Genomic DNA, 22,265 nt, shown 5'->3' on the forward strand with positions numbered 1-22,265 from the left:
GGTTCGTATGTGCCTTTTAGTACATATGTTCCTAACTCTGTCTGGGTATCTTCTTCTGTAGCACAGGTTCAACAAACGATACCATCAACTACCTGGCATTTCGTGAACCCAAATAGAGGAGGGTCTAGGAGTATAATTCACTCGCTGACTTCTGGTGTTCAAGGAGGTAACACTGTTTTCTCCTCTGGTTCACTTTCTGTTCCTACTAATGTGTTATGGAATACTGCCTAAATTCAAAGTATGGGTTCTACCCATCCTAGTTATCTTTTAACACTATGCCCTCTGGCACTGCGGTACCACCCGGCATTCCAGGGTAACAGGTGGTTTACCAACCCATCTTTGGCACTGGTGTTTTTCCCAATTATGTGCACTCTCCAAGGTTTGTCTGTCAACTAGGTATTCCACCTATGCTGAGTACCCAAAACTTTATTCCACCTATGATGCTGAGTACCCAAAACTTTTACCCACTCACCCTCTACACCCTTGGCATATGGTTTTTCTTCTCCGAGCTCATCAGCCGCGTTACTTCCAGAGGAGGATACATGCCCCCACATCCAGTGTGCCAATATTGGACCCAGGTATTCAGCCTTAACTGGAGATCTCTGCTTCTTATTCTAGCCGACAAACTGGACTTCGGTATGGGACTTTTTCTCAGGAAGGACACGTACCTCCTCGGTCATTTGGAGATCCATCATCATCCATGTCGGTGACCGCGTCAAGTTTGTATGTGCCTTTTAGTACATATGTTCCTAACTCTACCTGGGTATCTTCTTCTGTAGCACAAGTTCAACAAACGGTACCCTCAATCCCTGGCATTTTGTGAACCCAAATAGAGGAGGGTCTAGGAGTATAATTCACTCTCAGACTTCTGGTGTTCAAGGAGGTAACACTGTTTTCTCCTATGGTTCACTTTCTGTTCCTACTCCTAATGTGTTATGGAATACTGCCCAAATTCAAAGTATGGGTTCTACCCATCCCAGTTATCTTTTAACACTATGCCCTCTGGCACGCGGTACCACCCAGCATTTTGGGGTATCATGGGTTTACCAACCCATCTTTGGCACTGGTGTTTTTCCCAATTATGTGCACTCTCCAGGGTTTGTCCATCAACTAGGAATTCCACCTATACTGAGTACCCAAAACTTTATTCCATCTTATGGAGCACCCTCCACAGGTCCTTCACCTATGCCTGGTCCTGGTGGACTGTCTGGTTTCCCTCCTCAAGACTTACACTTTGGATACGGACACCAACCTTCCTGGACTCCCCCGCCATCTTCCTTTCATGTTTCTATGTCCAAAAATGCTTTCACAAAAAAGACTCGTTTTAATGGGTCTAATTATACAACCTGGGCTAATCTTATGGAACAAGTTTTTCACTTCCCAAAGTTCTTGGAACCTAGTAAAGGGATTTGAACCAAAACCCCACCCTTCCCTACTAGTACCTCTTGAAGTCATCAGCCATTGGCAAGCTAGAAATGCCACTGCTATAGTGGAGCTCATGCAAGGCCTTTTGCCCGAGTTTCGTTCACAACTCCAGCAGTTCCCCTATGTCTAACAGATGGGCACACCTTGCATAGAGATATGCCGCACGTGATCGTACGCGTCACATTGATCTTGAACATCAAATTCAAATTTTCTCTATCAAAGTAGGGGATGACCTGACCGTCAAAGTTGCTGAATATCAGCGCCTTAATGCCGAGTTCACCACCACTGGTTGTGCCAAGTCCCAGGAAGATCAAGTTATCACTTTACTAAACAAGTTGTAGCCTAGCTTCTTTACTTTTGTCACACGGATCATTGGTTTAGAACCTATGCCTAACCTATATGAGTGTGAGTGCCAGCTCTTGTGCTTTGCTCAGTTGCATGACCAATTTCATCCCAAGAAGTCATCCTCTTCCTCCACTCAAGAGGGGGCCCTTGTGTCCAATACCACCTCTACTCAAAAAATCAAAAGGGGGCCCTTGTGTCCAATACCACCTCTTCCTCCACTCAAGAGGGGGCCCTTGTGTCCAATACCACCTCTACTCAAAAAGGACATCAAGGGAAAGGGAACAAAAACTTAGGAAATCAAGGCAAACCTCCCGACACAACAACACTGATTCCAAAAATTCTGCCTCAACACCCATCCCCACTGGCAAAATATTCCCAAAAAGAATAGATTTTGCACTTATTGCCAAATGCCTGGACATGTTGATGATGAGTGTCTTTTTAAAGCCAAGGAAAATAGAGGCAACACCTCCAACCCCACTACCTCCACTCGCCAAAACAACCACCAAGGTGGTAGTAATGCCCCAAATTGGTGATCGAGAGGGGGTAGCAATCCAGCACCTACTCTGCCAAGCTCCCCTCCAAGGAGCCAGCAACAAGGAAATGGTTTTACTTGGCCATGTTCCTCCCAGTGGTGGTGAGCCAATAGTCAGGTTGCTCAAGCCCCACCTTCCTAGTCAGTTTCTTTCACCACTCCTGAAGAGATGTCTGACTGGTCTTCCCTTACACCTCATCCCGGCCCCTCGGCCAATATTGCTCAGGTCACATTTAAGGTTGATTCTAGCCACTACTCCAGAAAAAAGAAGAAACAAAGGCCGAAACGAGGCCATCCGCAGGGGAAAGCCTGTGCCTTCATTCAAATTTGTCAATTACCTGACAATCCTTCTGTGCCCATCATTAAGGCCCATCCAACTCTTCCATGTGGTCATCCTATCACTTGGGTCATTGACAGTGGAGATGCTCACCGTATGGCACGCAATGCTGACATTTTCATCTCTCAGCGTCCCATTAAGGGAGAAGTTCGATGTGGCAACAACACAATGCCCATAAAATCCATTGGCACTGTCTTATTTGACACTAACACTGGCCCCAACCAGGCTACCTTGGACAATGTCTATCTTGTCCCTAATTTAGGTCTCAACCTTCTTTATGTATCCCAACTGACCCAACTCGATCGTGGTGTTTACTTCAACAAACTAGTTGTTGAGGTAATTGATGAAACTACTGGTCTTGTTGTTGCCAGAGGTCATGCTCGGATGGATGGTTTGTACCGGATGTTTAATTTTCTAACTGAGCCATCTTCTGATGGCTCAGAGTTTCATCGGGTTCGGGCCTATGTGACCCAAGCTCCCTTCGACATTGAACGACTATGGCACTTTCGCTATATGGTCATCTACCCTATGCCACACTCTATGAGCTATCTCAAGACACATTAGTTGAAGGTATACCCAGCCTCAAACTAACAAAGGATGTTACTATCAACCATGTCAAATGGGTAAGCAACATCGTTCCCCATTCCCACAACATGCTACTCATCATCGGGCTTCGGGAATCCTCAGGTTGATTCATTTCGACTTGAGTGGCCAATCCCCAACCCCTTCCTTGAATGGATCTCTCTACTACATGCTGATTGTTGATGATGATTATTCAAGGTACATGTGGGTATATTTCCTAAAGCATAAATCCGATGCTTTCCAATACGTTTCCACATGGGTTCGGTTAGTCACTAATCAAATGGGCGTCTCAATTGGGATTGCTCGTAGTGACAATGGTGGTGAATTTATCTCCCATCAATTTTCTAAGTTCCTACAAGATCAGGGCATTCAACGCCAACTCACCTCCACCAACTCTCCCTCACAAAATGGAGTGGTCAAGCGTAATAACCAAACAGTGATGGATATGGCATGCTCCATGCTTTTTGCAGCTGAGCTGCTTGAACGCCTCTGGTCAGAATCGGTAACACTACGGTGTACCATCTAAACCGTTGCCCCACGGTTGTTGTTCCCCACAGACTCCGTTTGAGGCATTTTTTGGCGAAAAGCCAACCGTTTCCCATTTCCATGTCTTTGGGTGTCGAGCATATACTCACACTCCGAATGATACAAGGGGCAAGCTTGAGCCAAGGAGTGAGTTGCTCATTTTTGTGGGCTACTGTTCTGAATCAAAGGCTTACAAAGTTTTTGTTCGTCGAGACATTGTCTTTGATGAGTGAGACTTACTTCGCCTTCCGCTGCCCATACCAACTCAACAAGAATCTCAGACTGTGCCAATTGAACCCCATCAGTCCCCTACAACTTCACCTCTTGAGGAGGCTTCCTCCTCTTGACAACCACCCACCAGGGACCCTTTACCTCGCTGGTATCAACAAACTATGCGTGATTCTGGCATGCTTCCCCTTGATATCCCTTTGGATGGTCCTCATCGATCCACCAGACTCGCTCCTCGTGCCTCATTCGCCTCTGTGTTTTCCACATACTATGTGGCACATGATGAGCCAACATCATGGAAAGATGCTATTAAAATTCCATCCTGGAAACAGGCTATGGAACTAGAACTCAAAAGCATTGACCGTAATGGCACATGGTCCCTTGTGGATGGCCCTCGTTCATAAGGTCATTGGAACCAAATGGATCTTTCGCACCAAATTTAAAGTCAATTGTTGTGTAAGGCTTTTGCCAAAAAGAAGGCATTGATTTCGACAAGACCTTTGCACCCACTACTCAAATGACCACAATCTATCTTTTACTCAATCTAGCTGCCCACCACAAATGGCCAATCTATCAGATGGACGTTAAGAGTGCCTTTTTAAATGGCATTCTCAGAGAGGAGGTCTATGTTAACCAACCTCTGGGTTTCCCGCTCCCCGGCCTTGCCAGGATGAAGTCTTTTGCTTACATAAAGCTCTTTATGGGCTTAAGCAAACACCCCGGGCGTGGTATCATTGCATCGACAAATTTTTCACAGCCAAGGTTTTCAACCATCTCACTGTGACCCCAATATCTACATTTACATTGATCAGGGGATGGTTTGCTACCTATTACTGTATTTCGATGACCTCATTATTTTAGGTTCACATCAAGCCAAAATGGCTGGTATCATGGCATAGCTCAGATAAACTTTTGAGATGCCTGATCTCGGTCTTCTCTCATATTTCCTTGGCATGGAGGTGATCCAACATCTTGATGGTATTTTTGTGTCTCAACAGAAGTACTATCTCCAACTCATTACTTCCTACTTTCCTGATGGTGCTATCCCAGTGGCTACTCCATTGGATCCCACCGTTAAACTGTCAAAGGAAGTGGACTGACCTCCACATGAAGAGCGAGCCTACCGACAATTGGTTAGGAAACTTATTTGGTTCACAAATTATCATCCTGATATCTCCTATTGCACATCCATTTTAAGTCAGTATTTTAATGCTCCTAAGGGGCCACATTGGAGTTTAGCAAATGAGGGTTGTTCGCTATCTAGTAGGTACCTATTTGTATGGACTTCACTACAGTCGTGGGATCACCTTGCGTGGTTACATGGACTCCAAGTGGGCTGGTGATCTTAATTCCCGATGTTCTCATGGTGGTTATTTGTTCTCCCTTGGATCTGCCCCTTTCTCGTGGTCTAGCAAGAAGCAAGACACCGTTGCAGGTTCTTCTTGCAGGTTCTTCAGCAGAAGCTGAATACCAGGCGCTCTATGATGCCACCACACCTAAGGCTGTGTATCTTCATCAGCTTCTTTCTAACATGCGCATCCCCATCGACACCGCCTCTACCATCTTCGTCTCGTCTTCGACAGTCAGAATACTGCTGCGATTGCCTTTGTTGGCAACCCTATTTTTTCTAACCATACCAAGCATGTGGGTGTCCATTTTCACTTTACCAGGGAACAGGTTGAGCTTGGTACCATCTGACTCCAGTACATTTCCATGATAGACAACCATGCAGACATCCTTACGAAGTCCGCCGTCATCAACTGCCCCATTCTCGAGCATCTTCACAATCGGATCGGCATCGATCCACCACCATCATCCTCTGCACATTGAGAGGGGGATCTTCCTCTCCTTTCATATTTTTATCATTTTTGTATTGGGCACATGAGTCAGTGAAAACCCCATGAAGGCACGGTGTGAGGTGAAAAAAAGAAGAAAGAACCTGCCTCTATAGCCCTTCCACCTCGCAAACTTGGAAACACTACCACGAACGGGGGCACCACCAGCCACCGGCTGGAACACTTTCACTTTGTTCACCACCCACCCACACCATAAGACAGCTCAGAACCACAATGAACAGATGATCATTCAGCAAAAAAACATATACAGCATCAACCATGTACAACTCAGCAAATACACCAAAGACCAGGACTCTGGCCAGGATATACACCCTTGCGTCTGACAACCAAGCCTCTGTCTCCCGGTCTCTGCAATCTCCGGAGGGCGCCCACACCAGCAACCCTTCCTCACTTTCTCTGTAGCCCGGCTACTCTCTGTTCCCAGCTGCTACCTGCCAAGTGTCGTAGGCGAGCTCCACTGTCTCCAGTCCACACAAGACCAGCTACTCTCACCGGAAGGCGCCCACACCAGCTAACCTTCAACTCAGCAGCTCCCACTCTCTGTGTGTCGTGACCAGCAACTTCGCTAACCACAGAGCCTCTGCGCAATCCCGTCAACACCAACACTAACTGCTCACCGCAGCATCACCTTCCCTTGCTCTTATATCTAGCCCAAGCCACATCACTTCAGTTCCTGCCAGCAGCCCTCTCTCTGCTGCTGAAATCACCAGCCTTACTGTCTCCCTCTGCAGCTATTACCTTTGCTCTCCTCAATCACTCCAGGGCCTCCATGGTTGTGCCTGCAGAACCAGCCCGGCTGTATACTTACATCACCAAGGCGCCTCCAGCTTCTCAGTTCTGCGCCAGCCTTCCATATCACCAACCTTGTGATCAACCCTTCGCACCTGGGCGGCAGTTGCAACAAAACCTTGTAGCCGGCCTTCCTTTCTTAACCACCAACCCTTTGCACCTGGCGGCTGTTCACTTCATCTCGCCTCTGCAGACTCACAGGCGGCAACCTTGCTGCGCCTCTCAACTCGCCTCTCGTCTCACAGCAACAGTACCTGCCCCGGCAGTTTCATCTAAAAGCGGCCACCACTCTCGCTTCTTCGCACCCCTCTGCTGCAGTACTCTAGCTTCGCCTTCCTTCACCTCGGCTTCACCAGCCCGTCTCCAATCCCAAGGCAGCCAATCACTTTGCTCTCTTCGCAGGTCTGGCTACGCTCCAGCTCTTCTCTCCGCTGCGATTCCACACTGGACCTCGGCTCCAAGTGGCCACAGCTCTGTCCCTTCAGCTCTCCTTTTCTGCGCCTACAGAACACCCCCCTTGTCTCTCGCTTCGCTCACTGCCAGCCTTCAAGTGGCCACCTTTCCCTTCTCGCATCTTCGCCAGCTTTTGGATGATCCCGGTGGTGGCAGCCCCTATAATCTCCACGTGGTCCCTTAATAGGGTGGCCACCTAATCAATATATTTTATTATTTTTTTCAAGGCTCCAAAATGCATTAGGAACTCAATGGAGTCTTCTTGGGCCCTTTTATTTGGCAGTTTAAGGAAGTCAAACCTTTTCTCTTAAGAAGAAACGTTTTCTAATTTGAAGCTTCAAAACGGCTACTTTATTCGAATTTGAATTTGGGGGGGAAAATGGAATTTAAAATCTAGCGGATAAAACCATATCATGTAACATATCTATGGAAAGCTCTTGATGCGTAGATCATGGATCTGTAATCTCCGCTCAGATCGGAGATTGTATGTAGAAGTTATGGAGGTCCGAAAATTGTAAAATTTGCCCCCCCCCCCCCCCCCCCCGAAAAAGTGCACCCTTTGACCACTCTTACACCTCTCTTACAAACCAATGGTTTTTGCTTACATGGCGGGCTCCTATTTGTCAAAAAGTTAAACGTTTCCATAACCTCATGGCAAATTAAAGGGCCCAAGAAGACTCCATTGAGTTCCTAATGGATAGCCACACTCAATACTAAAAAAACCCCTCCTCTTCCTTGTACTTCGGATCATCACACCGCGCCCATAACTTTTCAATACCAGAGCTGCCCCCGACCTCCGTCAGCTGCATCTACTTACCAAATCCGACAATTTCCCAGCCGGTGCCCTACTTTTAGTAACCATCCGCTCTCCACACCGTTGCAGTAAAAACTTTTAGATCCCAGCGTCTGCTCCGAAAAACAAAACACATGCATAAACCAACTTACTGCCAAACCACTTGGCCTGTACACTTGCCAGGGCATTCAGGGCAAAATTTATTCGCACACCACACGCACCATATGTACATTGACCCAAAATACTTCTCAGATTTTAGCCTAACATACTTTGCCCAACCCCTAGCCTGCTGAATCATTTATGATCAGCAGAAAGCATATGACCACGTTTCCCTCCGTAAATCCTCTGAGCATCATACAGGGTAACCAAAACATCTCTATTCCAGGTGATCCAAGAAACACCGTCATCTTCCACAGGCATAATTTTCCATCCCACTTCCCACCACGGTACATCAGAACTTCTGAAAACAAAGCTTCTGACATACACACCATCCTGCCTCATCTCAAGCCCAAGATCTCTGATATGATCAACACCAATATCGGAGAACCAGTGCAGCAACTCCTGCTAAGGGTAAAAACTGATGAAAGCCTCATAAAAAAAAACCTGCTGTGCCATTACATTTTCCTGTCCATCCACATAAGAAGTATCACCATCAAAACCAGCCACTACATGCAAAACAAACTCCTCTTCAACAGGCACCATTGCCAAAGCATCCACCTCAGTTCCTGTATCCTCATCTTCATCAAGGCCAATCAGAAATTCATCTATTACAGCATCCATCTCATCCATAGCAGCAGCATCATTCAAAGTCTTTTGGTGTTTCTCTTCCTTCATAGCCTCAATTCTGGTCATGGCTTTCTTAACATTAATGCACATCTGATCATCCAACTCCAACTCAGGCTCATCATCCTGCAGACTGTCTATATCCCACTCATCCCACACAGGTTCATTATCCAAAGACTTAAAAGCAGACTCTTTCACATCACAGGCATACCTTTGCTCATGATTCACTTGTACTTCCTCGCATTCTTCATGTATGGCTTCTTCTTGTTGAGCAACCTCATCACCAAGCACTTCCTCATCAATAACCAGGGCATCCATCTCTGCATCCTCCTCACTGGATGAAGTATCCTCTGTTCCCTCACTAGTAGTGGTGCTACTGGTCATATTATCATCACTCGAATCAGCTTCACTCTCCTCTTCATCATGAACAGGCTTCTGGTTATCCATGTTAAACTGCTTCTTATCCCCTCTCCTGTCATACAGAGTAATGACCCCTTTCCTCCAATCCTGAACAGCCTTCACTGCTCTCAGCCATGGTCTTCCCAGAATGATGGGAAATGCACCCATTCCTGCAGGCATAACATGACAATCCACAAGCACCTTTACATCAAAAGCTTCCAGTTCTAACTGCTTAATCATACCTAAGCATTTGACCTTCTGAGGATTGGCCAACCGTATACGGAATCCAGACGTTTCAGTAACATTAAGACCAAGCCTCTCCATAGCTGCCAATGTGATCACACAAATCTGTGCACCACCATCTATGTATGCCTCTCCCAAATTCTTCCCTTTATACCACACATTCACCACAGGACATATATCAGGCAACTCCTGGACAGATAGAACAGTCACTATCCCTTTGGCAGGCTCCTTCTCTCTCGGGTTCACAAGTCTTTTCCACTGACGCTTCAAATTGGGAGCTAATTCTATCAATTGCCCAAAAGTAATGTTAGCCTTCCTTCCAGCCATGTCCTCCTGAAAACTGTAGCTATCCTGTCCACCCCCTAGTGGAAAATCAGTTACCTGAAACTTCCTACGAGACTTTCGCTTCTGCTTGACCTTTACATCCTCTCCTTCCTTCACTTTACCTTTCTTCTTGCTGGGCCCTGCAGCATCCCTGCTTTCCCTTTCCTGTGGCATCCGTTTCTCCAAAGGCATCACATCAGCTTCTGCCTCCTTCATCTTCTCAAGGGTGACCACATCTATCACCTTAATTTTACCCTTCTCCTCAGCTATGATTCCACTGGGGCCTGCTTGATCCCTGATATCAATACCATAATCATTTGACCTGTCAGGTAACTGTGAAGGTAATGGGTACATATCACCACCCATTCGCTGAGGCTTATCACAATCTGTACTCAAATGACCAAGCTCACCACAGTTCCAGCATGTAGGAATGAAACGACGGCCCCTACCGCGACCACGTCCATACCCTGCTTGTCCATCTCCCCCTTCATGATTATTGCCTCGGCCTCTACCATGTCCACCACCTGTACTTCCATTAAATTTAAGCTCAAATTCTTCATAAGATCAACCATCTGTTTCATATCCTATCGCAATCCCTCATCAAAACCTGCAGGAACCATAGGTACTCCCTGACTAGCTTGTGGCACCATCTGCATAGCTTGGGCTTCAGAGGGCTTCATCCTCTCAATCACTGCATTCATAGGTGTAGCCTCCACTCTACGAATCTCCGGCTATGCTACAACTGGAATCATCCCTAGCTGATTCATCCGCTGTAATTTCCAGTCTTTTGATTTAGCAATTTCCACCGCATCCTCATAAGACCTGGGCTGTTTCAATTCCACTTCCAGCGAATACTCCTCTTAAGCCCGGCTTACAAACTTGTTTTTCTTCATCATGTCAGGCGGTACCTGATCTTCCCCTAAAGCCCTGCATAGAGTCTCCCATAGCAAAGAAATTTCTTCATATAATCATCTATTGATTCAAACTCACCTTGTGTCAGAGCTTGCACCTCATGCCAAACCTTGTCGGGGTCTTCTACCTTCTTGAACCTGTTGCTAAGTGCTGTCTTTAATCCATCCTCAGTCATCTCAATGCGTGGAACAGCATCCCTTAACGACTCCTCATGAGCTCTGTACCAGGTCCTTGCATCTCCCTTCAAACAGATGCTCAGCAGCCTGCTCACTGATGTGGTTGCTTATGCATGCAACCTCCATCCTTTCCAAGAAATCTGCCACATCCTCATTCGGACCACCATAAAACTCTGGATAAGACATCATCTTGATCCCCAAACTTCACTTTCAAACCCAAAAAACCAGAAACACCTTCCTTCAATCTCTCACTCTGGGGCATACACCCTCGTAAGAGAAATCCCTGAGCTATCCTCAGTGAAACAATGTTTGAAAAGAGCAACTCCTCAGTCAAACATTGCCAGAGCAACTCCTCTGTGGGACAATGCCAGAGCAACTCCTCAGTGGGGGCACCAGAAGGATGTGAGGTGAAAAAAAGAAGAAAGAACCTGCCTCTATAGCCCTTCCACCTCGCAAACTTGGAAACACTACCACGAACGGGGGCACCACCAGCCACCGGCTGGAACACTTTCACTTTGTTCACCACCCACCCACACCATAAGACAGCTCAGAACCACAATGAACAGATGATCATTCAGCAAAAAAACATATACAGCATCAACCATGTACAACTCAGCAAATACACCAAAGACCAGGACTCTGGCCAGGATTTACTGCCAAGGGAATACACCCTTGCATCTGACAACCAAACCTCTGTCTCCCGGTCTCTGCAATCTCCGGAGGGCGCCCACACCAGCAACCCTTCCTCACTTTCTCGGTAGCCCGGCTACTCTCTGTTCCCAACTGCTACCTGCCAAGTGTCGTAGGCGAGCTCCACTGTCTCCAGCCCACACAAGACCAGCTACTCTCACCAGAAGGCGCCCACACCAGCTAACCTTCAACTCAGCAGCTCCCACTCTTTGTGTGTCGTGACCAACAACTTCGCTAACCACAGAGCCTCTGCGCAATCCCGTCAACACCAACACTAACTGCTCACCGCAGCATCACCTTCCCTTGCTCTTGTATCTAGCCCAAGCCACATCACTTCAGTTCCTGCCAGCAGCCCTCTCTCTGCTGCTCAAATCACCAGCCTTACTGTCTCCCTCTGCAGCTATTACCTTTGCTCTCCTCAATCACTCCAGGGACTCCATGGTTGTGCCTGCAGAACTAGCCTGGCTGTATACTTACATCACCAAGGCGCCTCCAACTTCTCAGTTCTGCGCCAGCCTTCCATATCACCAACCTTGTGATCAACCCTTCGCACCTGGGCGGCAGTTGCAACAAAACCTTGTAGCCAGCCTTCCTTTCTTAACCACCAACCCTTTGCACCTGGCGGCTGTTCACTTCATCTCGCCTCTTCAGACTCACAGGCGGCAACCTTGCTACGCCTCTCAAGTCGCCTCTCGTCTCACAGCAACAGTACCTGCCCCCGGCAGTTTCATCTAAAAGCGGCCACCACTCTCGCTTCTTCGCACCCCTCTGCTGCAGTACTCCAGCTTCGCCTTCCTTCACCTCGGCTTCACCAGCCCGTCTCCAATCCCAAGGCAGCCAATCACTTTGCTCTCTTCGCAGGTCTGGCTGCGCTCCAGCTCTTCTCTCTGCAGCGATTCCACACTGGACCTCGGCTCCAAGTGGCCACAGCTTTGTCCCTTCAGCTCTCCTTTTCTGTGCCTGCAGAACACCCCCCTTGTCTCTCGCTTCGCTCACCGCTAGCCTTCAAGTGGCCACCTTTCCCTTCTCGCATCTTCGCCAGCTTTTGGATGATCCCGGTGGCAGCCCCTATAATCTCCACGTGGTCCCTTAATAGGGTGGCCACCTAATCAATATATTTTATTATTTTTTTCAAGGCTCCAAAATGATAGCCACACTCAATACTAAAAAAACCCCTCCTCTTCCTTGTACTTCGGATCATCACACCGCGCCCATAACTTTTCAATACCAGAGCTGCCCCCGACCTCCGTCTCAGCTGCATCTACTTACCAAATCCGACAATTTCCCATCCGGTGCCCTACTTTTAGTAACCATCCGCTCTCCACACCGTTGCAATAAAAACTTCTAGATCCCAGCGTCTGCTCCGGAAAACAAAACACGTGCATAAACCAACTTACTGCCAAACCACTTGGCCTGTACACTTGCCAGGGCATTCAGGGCAAAATTTATTCGCACACCACGCGCACCATATGTACATTGACCCAAAATACTTCTCAGATTTTAGCCTGACACACGGCTCATGTGAAAACCCACTACATTGCATTTTTTTCCCATCTTGCATTCCCTATACACAGCATTCTATTTTTTGTGTTTGGGACGCATGTATGAATGAAAACCCAAAAATGGGCATTCATGCATGTGAAAACCTCTTGCATTGTGGCATTCTTCCAGTACCTCTCAATCTTAGAAGCCTATGCTCCGGTCTCAAATCACATGAATCCTCATCTTCACAACCAAATCTGGTTTTTTCCCATATCTTCTCTCATGATCCCTTTTTAGTCTGAGAGGGGGTGTGTGAAAATATACCCAAAAAGGGCCACTTTTTTATAATATTTATCTGCTGGCCGACTGCTTATGCTGGCCAACCAGCACCCTGCCCTTATATAAATATGAGACGCCTCCTATTCCTCTCCATCGACCAACGATCACTCATTGACTGGGCATCCACTGCTCAATCAGCGTTTTACCCCCCTTTCTCTGTTGGATTGATCGCCCACTTCAAAATAGCACTGCAGCGTGCTTCTGTACTATTTGTTGGCGTTGGAATAGGCCGCCTACAAACTGGCAGAACCCGTCCCTGCTGTTGCTGAACTGAACGTGTTCTCCTATAGTTTTTTTCTTCAGCGTTTTTCACATGTTGCTGCTGGTCCATGGTGCATACATCTGCGTTTTCACCACAGCACACTTCTGCGTTTTTCCATTAGCAGCTATCAGCACATAAGCGCTTACATCTTAGCTCTACTTTAGAGATATATCAGCACATAAGCGCTTACATTAACGCTTACATCTTAGCTCTACTTTAGAGATATATCAGTGCTTACTTCTCGATGCTCACATCAGGCTTACTTCGGGATTGGCATCTGCATTTTTGGGACAATAGCCTTCTTTGCTCATTCGGAGTCTCACATAGAGCTCCTGTACTAGACTTCATCTTTTATATACATATCACCATTGCATGCTGTGTGTTTTGCTCTGATCTTTCATATATTTGGTCCTTTGGTCTCTTTTTCCCTCACAATGCTCAGCTACATGCTTTCATCAGTGATTCTAGATGTTATGACATATGAGTGTCCACTGAAGCTGAGTACATGGCAGCTTTTACACTGACTATGAAGTGTGTATGGCTCAAACGTATTTTTCAGATCTTGTTATTGGTGGATATTAGTCCCCACCCCTTGCTTTACTAATAGCCACCAGAGTGCATTAACCGGCGACCTAGTGTTTCATGCTCACACAATAAGTGCATTGACGTGCATTATTATTATATTAGGGGGAGGCTCATTATAGGAGAGATTAGCTTGGCTTATATCTGTACACACGACAATGTGACATATATGTTCACGAGGCTCTCTCACGAGAGAAGTTTGAAGCTTTTTGCAAAGCTTTTTATTGCCCCACAAGATCCCTATACATGTTTACATCATCACTACAAGGGGGATTTATAGCCATTTATATGGTAGTTATGTGTGGACTTAGGCTAATAATGTGTCGGGACACTTTTTCCCTCTTTAGGAGGTTTTTTTCCCAAGCGGATGTGTGGGCATAGGCTAATAATGGGTGGGGACACTTTTTCCCTCTTCAGGAGGTTTTTTTCGCGATCATATGTGTGCACTCTTATGAGTGTGTGTAAGTGACTTTATCATGTCACTTCACTTGTACTTCACTCATTCTCATCAATCTACTTTGCGTATTGTGCTTCCATCTATCTCTTTTTGCTTGCTGCATCTATGTGTGTGTTGCTACTTTGATCTTCACTCCAACAATATTTGTAGTCATTTATATGGTAGTGAGATGTGGATGTAGGCTAATAATGGACCGGGGTACTTTTTCCTCTTTAGGCGGTTTTTTTTTTCCCAAGCGTATGTACGCACTCTTCTGAGTGTGTGTAAGTGGCCTTATAGTGTCGCTTCACTTGTACTTCACTCATTCTCATCAATATACTTGAGTGTTGTGCTTCCATCTATCTCTTCTTGCTTGCTGCATCTATGTGTGTTGCTACTTTTATGTCCACTTCAACACCCATTTCTTGCTGCATCTGTATGTGTATTGCTACTTTGACCCCCACTTTAACACCCATTGCATTACACTTATAATTGTGGGACCTTCTCATCCATTATTGTAGAAACGCTTATGCTAAAGTTCTTGTGCTCTTGAGCTTGTTACACCTTATTGAGTCTTTGAAGACCACCACCCCTTTTGTTGAGTATGCTATCTTATGTTCGTGAACTCCCGAGCTAGCAAGCTTGATAGTAGATAGAAATGGGACCGAATTTGGGCAAAGAAAGAAAGGGAATCTAGCCTACTTTTTAGAAGTGTTTTTTTACTTTCTTGGGGTTGTTTCTCTTATGAGAGGTGGATGTGACAATGACTTTGCGCTTTGAATCATTGTCAGATCAAACCTTGATATGGGAGTTGAACATGCACGCACACACACACACACACAAACACACACACACACACACACACATCTTTTAATATAATTTTAGGAATCATTGTGTGACTACAAGTTGAATTAATTTGATCTAAATCCTTGGATGGATAGTTTGACCAAATAGCCTTGTTTTAATGAGTAATTTTTCAGTCCCTTCTAATGACCATCTTACAAATAGAATGAAAGGTGTAGATGCTTGCCTTTTGCAAACGATTTTATCTTAGAATAGTCAAGTGGTTAAGGCAATTCCCTTTACCCTTCTCCTCCTAGAATGCGGGTTCCAAAACTCTCCTCCTAGAACACAGGTTCCAGTGTCCTCGACCCCTCACTCCCTAAAGGGGTGATAAAGTGTGTGCGTTCTTTCTTTACATATATACACATATAAGCAGATTTTAGTTTGATGACCCACCTCTCCTCCTCACTTCCTAAAGGGGTGATAGAGAGAGTGTATTCTCGTTTTACATATATACACATACAGGTGTGTGTGTGTGTGTGTGTGTGTGTGTGTAGCTAGCTACATACATACACACACACACACACACACATATAGTTATAGTTATAGTTATAGTTATAGTTATAGTTATAGTTATAAAAAATCAATCAATCTTTCTCTCTCCCTTTCCCATTAAGGGTTTTTTAATATCCTCCTCACTCTCAGCTGGGCATATCCCCACTACCCATGCTAAGAGATTAGCTTTTCTAGCCTATGGTGGGGATTACTAGAGGTCCTCAAAACTTGATATAGCAACTCCAATTTTCCTCTCATACAAGTCAATTCAGTCCACATAGTCATCATGACTAGCTCTCTCTCAACACCCCACCCATTATGACTAGCTCACTGCCCACCAACAAAAGGGGGAGCTAGTGTATAAAAGCATGAAGAGAGAGAGAGAGAGAGAGAGAGAGAGGGGGGGGGAGGGGGAGGGGGAGGGGGAGGGGGAGGGAGGGGGAGGGGGAGGGAGAGGAACATGCTAAACTACAACCCATGGTTGTTGCATGTGTTCAAACGTGTGTGTGTGTGTGTGTGTGTGTGTGTGTGTGTGTGTGTGTGTGTGCATGCGTGCGCACGTACGTGTGTGCATGTGTGCATGAGAGAGAGAGAGAGAGAGAGAGAGGGAGGGAGAGAGGGAGGGAGGGAGGGAGGGAGAGGGCATAGGCTAAAATACATGGTTGTTGGCATGTGTTCAAATGTGTTCTAGAGTCTATGCTCAAGTTGATCAAAAATTTCTTATTAGAATTAAAAAAAGTGACCATGGCATGTTTTGTGTAAACACTTGATTCCCAACCCACCCTACAAAAAAAGTTCATGTACAATCTACTTGGAATCATGAATTGCTAAATAGATCCCAAAGTCTCCTCAAGCCTGAAGAATCCATTAATTTCAGACTAATTGAAACATACCTAGATTAAACTAGGTTTTATAAACCACCAAATTCTTTAAGGAGCGTTTCTCCTCTCTAACACACTTAATTAATCCCATGAAGCTTTACAAATCTAATTAGGTGCATCTAGGACTCAAGCACATGTGAGCAAGTAATAGCATCATGGAGGCTCATAGTGATTAAGGAGCAACATGATTATGCATAATGGAGAGCTTAAGCTAGAGAGATTAATATATAGATTAACTTAATCACAAAGATTATTAGCATAATCAAGCACACATTGTATTAAGCACTTTGCCTCTTAAATAGGCTTCATGTACACATTGTTTAAGCATAGAAACTCATGGGCATGATTTGAGGGGGTAACTCCTACTTCTTCTCCTAAACCTCCTCCATAAAGCCTAGATTATCTCCACCTCTCCATAACTCATGGGATTTGACATTTTACTCATCTACTAGTGCTTTTACATGGATAAAACAACTTTGAACGTTAGCCCTTTGTCTCCTAATGTCATACATGATATTTTGGTGTATTAATCCAACACCCTCTCTAAACAAAATATCCATGACTAAAGTTGATGACAATGCTAGGCCTAGTTATTGTTTACAATGAAGGGTATGATGACAATGTTTATACCCATAGGACTTACTCCAATTAGGTTTACAATGCCATTTATGATGCTAGATGCTAGACCCTAGTTATGTTTACAAAGCTAATTTAGGATAAAGGGATGACTATATGAGGGTAGGTTCTAGTCTAGAAAGCCCAGCTATCTTCAAGGTAGTTGGCCTCAACTAAGGCTCCTTCTTCTTCCTTTTCTTCATCTCCACTTGAGTCTGCTTCTCCTATAAGGAAGGCCTTCTGGGCCTTGTTTCTAGAAAAGCAATCATTTTCTTCATGGTTAGGCTTTCTACAAAAGTTGCAAGACTTCTTAGGAAACTCCTTTCTCTAAAATGGTCCTTTTAAGGATGCCTTTGGTCCATGCTTCTTGTAGCCTCCTTTGTTGAGTAAGCTTTCTCCTTGTAATAGTGACCTACCTTTGCTTGATCTTCTTTTCTTCTTTGAGTAGAGAGGCCTCTACATCCATTAGTTTAGGAGAGGGTAGGTTGGTAAGTGTGGAAACAATGCTACCATACTCATCTTGTGGTAAGTTGTTTAGAAGTACTACAGTGACTTCATCATCTTCAATGTGTTTGTTGATTCCTGCAAGTTGGGTTAAAATACCCTTCATGTGATTTAGGTGAGTGGGAAGAGATTCCCCCAAATTTATTTTTAGCTCAAAAAACTTTATAAGAAGAGAGATTTTGGAATTTTTGGCTTGTGCCCCAAACAGTACATCAAGTTTTTCCCAAGCTTCATTTGAGGTGTCCTTCCCATCTATGTGACGGATCAAATTATCACTCAAACCCAAGGCTATAATGGCAAGTGCTTTTTCATCTTTAGCTAGCCAAGTAGCTTTCGGATCCCTAGTACTGGGATTATTGTCTTTGCCATTTGCAACATTCTACAATCCTTTCTTCATTAAAGTGAATGTAATTTTAGTTTGTCAAGTGTGGAAGTTTTGAACTTCAAACTTATCTATCTTCATTGAATAAGCCATTAGGGAAGGTATTACCTTTGGGAAAAATACCCAAAAAACAGTGTCTCGTCCCTTTACAGATTTAATGGCAAAAACTAGAATTCATCTTCCCCATACATATGCATATTAGTGCTCAAAAATTCACTTAAACCCATGGCCCTTGCATAAGCATAGTAGTGTGGCTTCTTCTTGACCTTTTTAATGTAATTCGTGTTAGATGATTCACTTGAACTTGGCATTTTAATCTTCTTTTGAACGTAATTCCTGTTAGACGATTCACTTTTTGAGAAGGCAATGAAAAGAGTGTGAATGGATCACCAAATTACACCATCAATACTCAAATTATGAGCAAAAAATAGTGATGCCTTGGAGTGTTGATTTGGGCATTTTAGGCTTTGAATTAGCTAGAGATCCTTTCGAGCAGGTAATAGCTATCCATTATCTTGAGATTAGAGCTATCAAGTAATGGATTGAGTGTGCTTAATCTTGTCTTACGCACAAGGTGTTGCAGATCTCCCACAAAGCTGAAATCAAGATATTGAAGCGATTTTACCCAATTTTGAGTCCACATCGCATTCATCGCCCCCTGTGGTTATCAAATGCTTAGGATAAGCAGATCAAGGATAATTTTAGGCAACTGTTGTAGGCACCTCCCGAGGTGTAGCGCATGCCATTTTGGACAATGTACATGCTGATCTGAAGCACCCTTGAATGAGGTTCATGGCCCAAGTGATGGCTTTGGAAATGATGCCCTAGATGGAGAGATATGAGCCCTCCATTGAAGGATGGTTTTGCAGACAGCTTAGAGAAGGTTGATTATGCTAATAAACAAGATTAGCACTAATAAGAGTTGCTAAGCTTTAATAGAGATATTAATACCTAATGAACTTGGCTCCTAATACCACTTAATAGCATCATGGAGGCTCATAGTGATCAAGGAGCAACATGATTATACATAATGGAGAGCTTAAGCTAGAGAGATTAATACATAGATTAACTTAATCACAAAGATGATTAGCATTATGAAGAACACATTGTATTAAGCAATTTGCCTCTTAAATACGCTTCATATTATACACTGTTTCAGCATAGAAACTTGTGGGCATGATTTTAGGGGGTAACTCTTATTGCTTCTCCTAAATCTCCTCCATAAAGCCTAGATTATCTCCACCTCCCCCTTGGGGTTTGACATTTTACTCATCTACTAGTGCTTTTACATGGATAAAACAACTTTGAACCTTAGCCCCTTGTCCCCTAATGTCATACAAGATATTTTGGTGTATTACTCCAACAGTAAGAAAATCTATGAATTTTATTTGCACACTTGCAAAACAAAACCAAAAAAAAAAACGCACAAACATGTCTAACTATTTTCTTGCTCAACAATTATAAGCTTAAAGTAAATTCACTCAGAATGCCTCAAAAGTGAATACGTAATCTAATAAAGAATTACAAATTTTTCTTTTTACAACCCATCCCAGCCACAATTTTAAAGTTTGGGCCATTTGACCAAAATGTCTTGTCTCATCCAACTATTTGCTTCCTAAAACCTCTCTCCCTAATGTGCTTGCTTTTGGCATGTCACATTTATTCATCTTGTCCTTATGATCAATAATACCAATTCACCTCTTCTTGGTTAATATAGAACCCTTGGGACCATGGAAAACAAGGCTTCTCCACTCTCCATCTCCATCTCAATTCAATTACAGCATGTGACCTTGAAAAAAAAACATCACTCTTTTTGCTTTCTTAGTTGCTTTTTAAAATGTGGGTGGTGCTACTTTATGTAGATATTACAAGCTTTGAGTTTTAAGATGGATGCAAATGCACTGGGATTCTTGTTGTGTTGCTTAGAACAAATTGTTTTGGTTGTGCTACTTTGTGGATACACACAAAGTATTGTGTTGCTTATAACAAATTGTTTTGGTTGTGCTACTTTGTGGATACACACAAGAGTGCTCCCATATATATGGGTATGTTTTTTGGGTTGGAAGTCTCATGCTTTCGCCACTTTTAGGACTTGATTGAATAGCCATGGTTGAGAATCACTATTTTTTTTCCCCTCAACAAATTAGGCCATATTGGCTGCTTGTTCAAAAAATGCCATTTTGTGTCTTTAAGAGACTTTTGTAGAGAATTTATCCCCCCCCAAAAAAAAAAACTTCTAGGGAAATACTATCGGGACAAGACTATAATTGAAAAAGTATACGTATTAAGCTTCAAAAGGACTTTAATTGAAAAAAAGAAAAAAGTATATGTATAAAGCTTCAAAAGGACTTTAATACACACAACTTCTTTTATATGTATATAACCCATGTTTTTCCTTAAAATTAAGGCTATTATTATATTGTATATACAGATTTAATTTTTTTCTTGCAATGCACCCCTCTCGTCCTACCTCTAGTGAGAATACATTTTAAAAATTATTACCATACGTGGTAACCAATCACAATCACTTGTAATTTCATGCGCGTTTTAAATTTAGTTTTTCTCGTCATTTCTTTAAAAAAAATTATATATATTAGTCTTGAGCCGATTTTTGGGACCGCCGCTGTTAAACTTTTTAAAAAGTCAAGCTGTCATCTTGTGACCAATTCTTTGTGCACATCTACTTCTAGAACGCATTCGCTTACACGCAAGACTATTTCAACAACGACTCGTTGATTATGAACAATGGCCTGCATAAAGGTTCTGCGTGTAGACTGCAAAAGCCACACACGTACGAGTGTGTGATCTTTTGATGGAAAGCATGGATTACAAAGGCAACACACGTATGAGTGTTTGATCTTTTGATGTACAGCATGGGTTACAAAAGCAACACACGTATGAGTGCGTGATCTTCTGATGGAAAGCATGGGTTACAAAGGCAGCAACCCCACAAGAAGGCTTCTTAATATGTTGCAAAAGTGGCTGCATACACAGCAAGCGCATGAGCAGGATCTGTACGTGGCTCTGTTTTTGGTGGTATGAATGGCTATACATTATACATTAGAAATCTAATCGGTATATCAAATATATTACTCAACTGATTTTAATGCATACTGACTGGATCACCAATGGTCGTTAGGAGTGGTCATTGCAGTGAGAAAAGTACTCATGCGAACTCTATATTGGGATTTAGCTGGCCTCATCTTCCCCCAACTGAATATAAAGGGGTTTTGGGGGCTGTAAAATTGCTCTTTGAGGGTGTCTTAGGCTCTTGGTTGTCCTCATAGTGATAAAAGTACTCATCCAAATTCGGATTTGCAAGGAGTCCTCCTTTTCACAATGGATCCAAGGGATCTTTGGGGGGTGTAATATTTATCTTTGGAGGGTGTAATATTGATCTTTGAGGATATCTTAGGGTATACCTGGTATTTGGTGTGAGATCTAAACACCCATTTCCAGGAATAGTGTCATTAGCTTAGAGCTCTTGTTTCAGTTTCCTCGTGTACTTATCTTGCCTAGAGGTAGAAAGCCATCAATTTGTTGTGTATTTTTGGTGTTTTGTCTGCTTTTTTAATGTTCAGAATAGGCTTTGCAGTGGAGAATCCAATGAATAACTTACAAGCAACAAGCATTGATGAATTAGGAAGCTATTCGCAAGTAAGTGGTCTTGGATTCAGTCTTGCTTCATCCTCTACTTTTCTTGTTTATGCATTTAGGAAACTTAATCCTTACATTAATCCTAGCTTAGTTGTCCAAACCAGACATTCTAGACACATTAGATATACAAATTAGAATTAAGACGTATACATGAAATAGCACACTAAAATACACTAAGCATGTAGGAAGGAGAATGTAGAGAAGCCAATGGTTATAATGTAGATGATCATATATGAAAAACAGCATGATACATTTCTGGTATTTAATGCATGGCACGTGAGCAGGCTAAAACGATACATAGCATGTACTTGTACAATCTAGTTCTATATCAGTTGTGTTCACTCACGAATGTGAACTCTCTCCTTCTCACTCCGTACAATCCGAACTCTTTCATT

The sequence above is a fragment of the Cibotium barometz genome, chromosome 11 (genome assembly GCF_041138505.1).
Source record: "Cibotium barometz isolate CiBa-2024 chromosome 11, ASM4113850v1, whole genome shotgun sequence".
Classification (NCBI taxonomy): Eukaryota; Viridiplantae; Streptophyta; class Polypodiopsida; order Cyatheales; family Cibotiaceae; genus Cibotium; species Cibotium barometz.